This window comes from Hyaena hyaena, unplaced genomic scaffold (genome assembly GCF_003009895.1).
Source record: "Hyaena hyaena isolate Hyena2069 unplaced genomic scaffold, ASM300989v1 scaffold_2033, whole genome shotgun sequence".
Classification (NCBI taxonomy): Eukaryota; Metazoa; Chordata; class Mammalia; order Carnivora; family Hyaenidae; genus Hyaena; species Hyaena hyaena.
Genome location: NW_024082667.1, coordinates 11,903 through 21,141, shown reverse-complemented (window position 1 = coordinate 21,141; position 9,239 = coordinate 11,903). Strand labels below are relative to the sequence as shown.

At 35.2% G+C, this 9,239-nt stretch overlaps 1 pseudogene; it reads left to right on the top strand.

Moving 5' to 3' along the window:
- The first annotated feature begins 1,355 nt into the window (after positions 1-1,355).
- Positions 1,356-1,978, top strand: LOC120227160 (annotated as a pseudogene).
- Positions 1,979-9,239: the final 7,261 nt, after the last annotated feature.

The window sequence follows — 9,239 nt, the reverse complement described above, 5'->3', positions numbered from 1 at the left end:
AGCATAAGTGGAATACTGACAAGAGGAAAAAAGAAGCCAATAAACCAAACCAAAAATCTAATTTATCTTATGCTACCCAAGTCCCCTCCTGATCCAAAAGGGCAACTGCTCTCAGGCCCTCAGAAACAAGAGGAAAGGATTATTGTTTGGGTGGAGTGAGATGGCTGGAAGAAGTCCTGAAATACATTTTCTAACATTCTGGGCTACTGTACTCCTGTTTGAGGTGGTATAAACAGTAATGTGCATGTGCCTGTTCTTTGCCTTATTTGATGACATGAACAAAGCAGTCAGTCTTTCAGTGAAGCTGAGGTGTCTCTGGAATGGGGACGGGAGAAGGGGCAAAAGGAACATGTTCAAATCTTTGAATGAATTTTACTATTTTTATAGCATGAATCAGTGTTGTTAGCTGTAATCTTGACTGAAACTTATCAGTAATCATCAGACATTGTTTTAGTAAAATTGTAAAGGTCATTTGTTGCTGTTATTTGGATGTAAAAATAATGACTTTATCTTTAAAACTGTAGACAGTACTTGGGAGCAGATTATCTCAGAAAATTGCCAAGATATAGATCAGCTTGGGAGTTGGTGGCAGGAAATTAGAATGAGATACATAGCAAAGTGTCAACAGCAGCAAATGTGCATATCTCTGCCTTTTTATCAGTTATTTTTAAACAGCAACAAGAGGCCTGGATAAACAGATCTTGAGCAAAGAAAGAGGAATATCCGACATAGGATACACAGAGGGAGACATCATCTGAGAGAGTAATGTTATGTCTTTCCAAATTTGAACACATGCAGAACCTTAATCCTATTTCAGATTTTTTTAAATGTGTGTCACATTTAAATTGATTTCATAAGGCTACCTTAGTGATTCTCATCTGTATTTTTTTATATATAAAATGGTGAAGTGTTAAGCAAACATTGAAGAAGTTTATTCACTCATTCCTAAAACAGATGAAGGGAATTCTAATTAGTCAACAGTTAGAAAAATTGTGTCTCCTTGTGTTAAAAATCAGTTCTGTCAGTCCTGTAGAAAACAATAATCATAGAGGACAGCCATGTTTCAGTTAGTGTCTAAGCAAGATCTCTGAGTAGGTGTAGTTAATGAATAAAAATTTAGGGTAAAACCGTGGAATGAATGACACCAAACAGAGGAAAAGACTTTGAAACTGAGTGAGTGTGATCTGAACAGAATGGATTATCTGTTCAAATGGCTGTCAAGAGAAAGGGCATATTTAGAAATAAGAAAATAGAAGTAGCTAGTTGGTCCTGGGTGCTGCTGTTTGAGTGTTGTGGGAGGGTCAAAACCCCCCACTGCTGCCAGAGGAACCCCTAGGCCATAGTAAGTGTTAACAATGTCTTTCAAGTTTGAATGTACCCACAATGGCATCAGCAGTGTGCTCCAGTTCCCAGGCCTCTACAAGGAATCTGGAAAACTTGTATTCTTGGATTTGGACAGTGAGGACAAAGCTACTCTTCTTCACATGCTCAGTGATGGCTGATTGGACCCACATGTTTCAACATTAGATTCAACATCAGAATAGCTGAATTGCTGGAATGACTTTTACAGCTTTCGATCCCAGTGGGCATGAGCAAGCACATCAGGTCTGGGAAAATTATGAGCCAGCAGTTAATGGGATTGCCTTTCTGTTGGATTGTGCATATCATCCTCACCCCATGGAAAACAAAATTGAGCTAAAGACTTTAATAACTGATGAAACAGTATCCAATGTGCCAGTCCTTATCTTGAGTAACAAAATCAACATAGCAGATGAAATCAATGAGGAAAAACTCCATGAGATATTTGGGCTTCATGGACAGACCATAGAAAAGGGGAATGTGACCCTTCATACTTCATGAAAGTATTCATGCACAGTGTGTTCAAGAGGCAAGGTTATAACTAAGACTCCGCTGGTTTTCCCAGTATATTGATTGGTGTTTGGACAGTGAACATAAGAGTTTTACTTCTCTGGACTGATCCAAGAATAAAAGGAAGGAAGGAAGAAAAGAAAGAAGGGAGGGTGGGAAGAACAACAAAGGAAGGAAAAGGAAAAATAAAAAAAGAAAGACTATGAAAAGTAAGTTAAAACTATGAGATAATGAGATAATAGTCAACTTAATTCTTCCTCTTACAAGAAGTAATTAATCTTTTCTACACATCCCCATCTGTTTCCATTCCACTAGCTATTGTATTCTGGAGTTTTATTATGATGTTTCTAGGAATTAATTTACTAATATTTCTTATGCTTTGGATTTATTAGCTTCTTGGAATTACAAGTTTGTGTTTTTCATCAATTCTGGAAAATCCTCAGGTATTGGTCTCTAAATTTTACCTTCAACCTGCCTCTTAATTTAGAGTTCCAGTTAAATATTTGTTAAGTCCTTTTTCTATTCTCTATACCTCTTAGTCAGTTTTCTGTATATTTTTATGTTCTAACACACTGTGATCTGATAACATTTAATTTTTATATTTTCCATTAGCTGAATTTGATTTACTATTAAAATTGTATGTTTTAGTTCTCTTATTTCATTTTTCATTTGTAGGTGCTATTTCAATCTAGGTTCTTCTTTCTGTTTTTTGTCTTTGTTCTTTAGTGAATCCTCTTTCCTGGCTATAATTTCAAGCTGGCATTAAAAAAATTAGTCCTATTAAGCATCATATTTTATCCTTGTTCCCATTCATGGTGCTTTGTTTCCTTAAGAGGTAGATCAATATTAGTTTTATCCTGATTATACAGTTACTAAAAATAACCTTATTTGAATTAATCTTAGAGTTAAGGTAAATGTGACTTCTTTCAGTGAATCTCTGATAGGTTCTATCAGGCAATTATGGTTTCTATAAGTTATATAAAAAGTGAATTCATAATAGATCATAGGTCTAAACATAAAATGTAAAACTATATGAACATTTGGGTGGCTCAGCCAGTTAAGCATCTAACTTCAGCTCAGGTCATGATCTCACTGTTCATTGAGTTCAAGCTCCATGTCAGGCTCTGTGCTGATTGCTCGGAGCCTGGAGCCTGCTTCAGATTCTGTCTCCCTCTCTCTCTGCCCCTCCCCTGCTCACACTCTTTCCCTGTCTCTCTCTCAAAAATGAATAAACTTCAAAAAACAATATATATATATAAAATATAAAACTATAAAAATTATAGAAATAAAAAAGATTATATTTTTATGTTCCAAAAATGATGGATTTTGGTGAATTTTTAGATATATCACAAAAGTACAGTATGTTAAAAACTGATGTTATATTTTATTAACATTCTCATAAAACAATATACTAGCCAAGAATGGAAAGAAATATTTACAAATTGTTATTAAGATTTTTCCTGGATATATAAAGAACACTTAAAAGCCAATAACAAGAAAATAAGCCACCCAGTACAAAAATGGATAGAGGCGCCTGGGTGGCTCAGTCGGTTGAGCGTCTAACTTTGGCTCAGGTCATGATCTCATGGTTCACGGGTTTGAGCCCCATGTCGGGCTCTGTGCTGACAGTTAGCTCAGAGCCTGGAGCCTGTTTCAGATTCTGTGTCTCCCTCTCTCTCTGACCCTCCCCTGCTCCCACTGTCTCTCTCTCTCTCTCTCAGAAATAAAGCATTAAAAAAAAACAAAAATGGATAAATGATATCAATAGACAATTCATCAAAGATGATAGATGTATGGAAAATATGCATATAAAAACTCTCAACAACATTTGTCACTGGGCAGATGCAAATTTAAACAATAAAGAGATATCTTTGTGCACTACAGAATAATTCCAAAATCCAAAAAGATTGACAATATAAATACTGGCAAGTTTTATTCATGACTGGTTGGAATTAAAAATTGTATAGTCACTTTGGAAGGATCATTTGGCAGCTAATTATAAAGTTAAACATAGATTTACCACACAGTGTAGCAGTCATGCTCCTGCGTATTGTTGTACAAAACTTATTGTTGTACAAAGTTCTATATGCTCAAGCTTGTAGATTATAATCACAATGAAATGAAAGCCTCCAAGATGTCTTTCTAAAGATAAATGAATATACAAACAGTATTGCATCTGTATAATGGACTATTTAGGGATACAAAAAAGGAATAATGTATTGATTTATATGATACCAACTTTCTTGGTAGAGACAAGCAGTTTAAAGGGCTTCTACTTTGCCTTTTTGTCATTCTCTTTCAACAAATATCAGGAAAGCACAGTGAAGTTACTTCCGGGTTCTAAGAATATTCATCATAATAATGAACTCAAGAACCAAGGTAGTGATCTCATGGTGTGTCTGTATATTCATTGGATCCACTGTAAGATGGGCTTGAAACAGACTGAATTAAATATGGTTTGCCATATACCTCTGCCCTACTAGAACAGGGCATGATGGTGGTCTACATCACCTGATAACACCATTAGCTCAGATTGTGCCTTTATAGCTCTTGAAAGATACAGAAATTCTCCTTTGTGTCAACAAATCTCCAGCCACCTCCTGTGTTTCCTCTTTACTCCCACACTACAACTATACTCACAATACTTCTGACTACAGGTGTGTTGTTGTTGTTGTTGCTATTTTTCAGCACCAGTCAACTCTCTGCAACAGCTTATGATTTAACTCAATTCTGACATTATCAGTCTGGAGAGGGCATCAAATCCCACAAGTTAAAGGCTCAGTCTCACAAGACTGCTCAGCCTCCCCACTTCAGATGCCAATCACAAATCCAGATTGTCATCTGTGCTTCTGACTAACCACAGGTTGCCACAACCCCACCTGGAGGTTTATTGATTGCTAGAGCATCTCATAAAACTCCGGAAGAGTTTACTTACTCTTTACCAGTTTTTTATAAAAATATTTGCTAAAGGATACACATTAATCTCCATATGGAAGAGATGCATAGGGAAAGGCCTATGGGAAGGGACACAGAGCTTCTCTGCCCACTCTGGATGCTGCCACTCTTCCTGAACCTCCTCATGTTCACCCACCTGAAAGCTTTCCAAAGCCCATAGTGGGGCTGCAAATGGAGTTCATTTTTGATCATACCTACATGATAAACGCTATATAAACACCCCCATAATATGCATAACAGTCCATCCAGGTGGGTGAATTTTATAATTTTTAACATTGCAACATGCCAAAGCTTATTAAACCATTTACTACCACTGATAGAATCCTTACTGCTCTCTGATGAAATTCCTGAATTTTATACAACGATTGTGCTTTCTAGGGTTATGTCTAGTAGTAATGACCTAGTTCAAGTTAACTAAAAGCAGACTCAGTCAAAGATTATGTGGCAAATAGTTCATTTGGAAAGTTGTTTCCAGGTTCTACCATGAGGAAGTGAGAGAAGTTAGAGAGAAATAATAGAAAATTAATATTGGTTGTGTAGTTATAGTGTTTCTTAGCTAATAACAGAGCTCTTATCTCCTAGGGAACTTCTAATATAGTGCTGAAAATATATCGATTTGTTTCAGAAAGGGTGGGGAGGGGCAGTATTTATTCACCGTCTCCCATGCCACGTTGATTAAAGGTCAGTCCTAGAATCTTAACTTTCTGACTGTTTGTCAGTAATGATGAAATTTATAACAGGTAGCAAGTGTGAATATCAAATTTGGCATATTTGAAAATTACTTATGAAAGTAGTTTTATAATAAGCCTCAATAATAATATTTGCTATTATTAGACATCATTTTGAAATATCAAAGATTTGGTAGTGATCAGTGTCAGAATGTAAGCATGTATGTATAACATGTTGCTCTTTAAACTACTTATAAAGCATCAGAGAAGTAGCTACTTGGTGGTGTGTATTTGTTTCCCAAGCTTTTTACTAATGAATATTTAAAAATTGGAGTTAATTTTTCAAGTTCAAATTATAAACCATACCTGCCATTACTACAATGTTTAAAATTCAGTGTCAGTTTCAAAGAACAAGAGGAGTACAATAATTTTGAATCTTAAAACAGCAAATGACCTTTGTTTAGCATCCTGTCTAAGGTTTTTTGCCTCTAGGCTTTATGACCTACCAAGAATAAGGCTGCCTTTTTTTTAACTTATTTATACAGATTTTTGAGGAAAGCATTTTTAAAGTTTGTCTGAGTTAACATTCTTCGTCTCAAGCTATATTACACAAGCGCTTCAAAACCTGACCTTTTTGAACCCAAATCTCTTTTTCTCAGAGCAGTCAAAATAGAGCAATATCCACCAATTTGAAGCCCAATATTTCTACTCAGACCATTATCCGTTCTGTGTTGGATGTTAGTCTGTGTATGTTCACATTTTCTTCAGAGTGGAAGGGTTAATGTGGAGATTTATTAAGTTAAGATACTATAGAAAAACAAATAATATAAAATAAATTAATATTTGAAAAGAGTCTAGAAATTGCCAGTCTTTCTTTTTGTTTTATGAATAAAGAGATGGGGAAAACGGAGACTAAATACATCTATAACAAAAACTTTCATCATATGTAGATTATATTACATTCTTTAATGTGCATTCATTCTAATTGCTTTATAAATTCGAATCTAAAATTCCAGAAATTGAAAAAATTTAAAGTCAAGAAGTTTAGAATAATGATATTAGTAACAATAGAAAGACATATTTATATTGAGCCAGATAATTCTGAAATCACTATTTACTGAATTATTTCAGTTTACAACTTTGTGGGAAGATTACTTCCTCTATTTTTCTTATTTTGCATATACATATTTATTTGGATGAGGGTGAAATAATAAAGGTTTATAGAAACAAATACTGATGGAAAAAATATGAAGGAGTTGAATTCTTAATGCAATGTTTCTGTTGAATGATATCCTGTCCTTTGAAATGCTAACATGCCCCATCTGATGTTCATTCTCAATAATGCCCACAAAGTAAAATGTTTTGGTTTTTTTTCAAAAAAGAAAACCATCTTTATCTTTCAGATGTGTGTTTTATTCGCCTCTATTATAAAGTGGGGGGAAAAGGCAAGATGAAAAGGTATTATAATGCTGAGTGGCAGAATTTAGCACTATAGCTCTTGAGTGTGTAATAGAGCCTCCAGGGAGACTAAATGCATTAGGATGTATTTATATTGACAAAGGAGTCATTCTTTGTAGTGTTGAGAAGAAGGATTCTGCCATGACCCACATAACAAATTACTGTTATCTGACCTCGTTGAAACAGAACTTTAGTGAAGTATGGCCAGTGGAGCTGATGCAGTAGAGGTACTTTTCCCAAAAACACTGCTGGAGGGCCATGATTATACCAACTCTCATTTCCTAGACTACTAAAATACTCGATAAAGAGTCTCATCACCTTGATCGCAGAGCTCTTGTACCATGCGACAGAAAAGAAGAGGCTGTGTTACCACAGAGTGGCATGTTATTTTCTGAAGAGTTAAGATTACTAAATGAAGGAAAGAACTCATAGAAACTGGAATAAAACCTTGTTTTTGTTGTAGCACATTCAATCAGCAGTGTGCATTAAGAAGAGTGGGGTTTTCCCCCCTCACTTTGTATTCTGTTATCCTTCCTATCTCTTTCTGAGTAACCAATTGCTAACTTCCTCCATCTCACTTCCACTTAAGGCGTACAATTTATTAAAAACAGATACTCAATTATTTTTTATGTCTTTTTAAAATGTTTATTTATTTTTGAGAGAGAGAAAGAGTGTAGGTGGGGTATGGACAAAGAGAGAGGGAAACACAGAATCTAAAACAGGCTCCAGGCTCTGAGCTGTCAGCGCAGAGCCCAGCGCAGTGCTTGAACTCATGAACTGTGAGTTCATGACCTGAGATGAAGTTGGACACTTAACCAACTGAGCCACCCAGGTGCCCCTTATGTTTTTGTTTTTTAATTTCTTAAAGTTCATTTATTTTGAGAGACAGAGAGTATGAGTAGAGTAGGGGCAGAGAGAGAAGGGAGAGAGAATCCCAAATGGTTTCCACACTGTCAGTGCAGAGCCTGATGTGGGACTCACAAACTGTAGAATCATAACCTGAGCCAAAATCAAGAGTTGGATGCTTAATCAACTTAGCCACCAAGGTGCCCCTCAATTAATTTTAATTAAAAAATGACATATATAGCTTGTTTTGTAATATATTACTATTTCTTATGATTATATTTGGCTTTAAATAGCAGTGTTTTTCTTACAATATACATATTTATGGATTTTTCCTATTAATATTCATTAGGGACTTATTAAGTGGACATTTTAATGAGATTGATTTACCTGGAGCAGACACATTAGAAGTGACTTTTCAAGGAGCAATTTAGTTGTAAAGATTTATTTTATATGTAATACCAACATTTTTTTTCACACTAAACAAACTCAACTGAAAAGTTATAAAACAATTTTTCCATAATGAAAATGTAAGAACTTTAAGTCCTCATTAAGTACTTCCAGTCCCTACCACTGAGCAGGCGGCTCTATATTCACTTAGAACAGGTAAAGTAATCTTTGGTAATTTTTCTAATAGCCAATAAAGAACCAAATCTTGCACACCACCAGACAGCTTAAAAGCTAAGCTTGTTAATTGTTGTTCTTAATGTTCCATTTAATATTTTATTGCTGAATGTAGTCAGGAGGAAAGCACGGGCTTATAATTTTCATTTTGAAGTATATTTTGTGGATTTCATTCTTACTGAATTGATTTTGCAAGAAAGTTGTTTCAAGCTCTTTGTCTAGAATGCCTTAAATTAAATAACAATGTCGGGGCGGGGGGAATCCAGACTGATTGGTAGTTAAGGGAGATTATCAAGGCTAAAACTCCGATGCATGAAAAACTCTTTTTCTCCATTACAACACCTTTAATGAAAGCATGGAAAGTATTGTAGTTGGGGATTACTAGTGACTTTTGATAGGTGAGAAAAAATTTTAAAGGTGTATTTGTGTTTTCTAAATATTTTTGGGGAAAAAAAATCACTTTTTAATTTAGATTAGGGAAACTCAAAACATTGAGTTTACAATGTTTTGTTGATTAATAAAATATACTTGGAATGTGAAAACGAGGCACAGATAGCTTAGAGTTGGGTAGCAACTTCAGTCAATGTAGAGAAATACGTATATCTGTTATTGACTGAATATGTTCCCCTAAAATTTGTATGATGAGGCCCTAACCTCCAATTTTACTGTATTTGGAGATAAAAGTTGAGGAGGGGGGGGTAGGGGCAACTCCAAACTGACTGGTGTGCTTATAAAATGAGGAAAAGACACCAGAGAGGTGTGTGTACAGAGAAAGGGATATCTGAAGACACAGCAAGAAGGTGGTCATTTACAAGACAAGGA